The following is a 762-nucleotide window of genomic DNA, read 5'->3' on the forward strand; positions in this document are numbered from 1 at the left end:
AGTCCTGATTAGTAATCACTGTATGTGCCTATAATTCACAAATGTTTAATATATGCCATTGTTAAAAATAAATACATTTTATCTTGTTTTTTAAAATATATAATGGCATAAGACAATTATCACTGTATAACATTTTGTAGAAAATCAGAATAAACATAAAATGTAGCATAGTCTCACTTATAAACATTGGGTATTAACATAATGGACTTCCCATTATGGCTCAGTGGTAGAGTATCTGCCTGAGATGCAGGAGACCCAGGTTCGATCCCTGAGTCGGGAAGATCCCCTGGAGAAGGAAATGGCTACACACTCCAGTATTGTTGCCTGGAGAATTCCATGGAAAGAAGAGCCTTGCAGGCTACAGTCTATGGGGTTGCAAAGAGTCAGACACAGCTGAGCAACTAACATTTTCACTTTCATTAACCATAATATGATAAATTTGGTGTGTACATTTCTTGGGTACACCCCACAGGTTTTGTAGGGCCCAGCATCAAAACAAGCATCAAGACTGATGAAAGAGTCTGGATTCAGCAAGAGACATCAGTGATTTAATGAATAGGGGACCTTACACATCTGAAGCAGGGTCCTGGAATGACACTCCACTGTATGCAGCAGATGACAGGCAGGATACAGTGTCAGTGTTTGCTTGAGGTGGGTGGAGATTACCCGTTATAGGGGAATTGATGTCAAGTGGGGGCATCAGTGGGTTTCCCAGGTGGCGCTAGTGGTAAAGAACCTGCCAGCCAATGCGGGAGACACAAG

General features: G+C 41.6%; 1 non-coding gene across 1 annotated transcript; it reads left to right on the forward strand.

The window, feature by feature from the left end:
- The first annotated feature begins 208 nt into the window (after window positions 1-208).
- Window positions 209-280, forward strand: TRNAL-GAG (transfer RNA leucine (anticodon GAG)). Its single transcript has one exon. It is a non-coding gene; the product is annotated as a tRNA-Leu (tRNA).
- Window positions 281-762: the final 482 nt, after the last annotated feature.

The sequence above is a fragment of the Ovis canadensis genome, chromosome 4 (genome assembly GCF_042477335.2).
Source record: "Ovis canadensis isolate MfBH-ARS-UI-01 breed Bighorn chromosome 4, ARS-UI_OviCan_v2, whole genome shotgun sequence".
Classification (NCBI taxonomy): domain Eukaryota; kingdom Metazoa; phylum Chordata; class Mammalia; order Artiodactyla; family Bovidae; genus Ovis; species Ovis canadensis.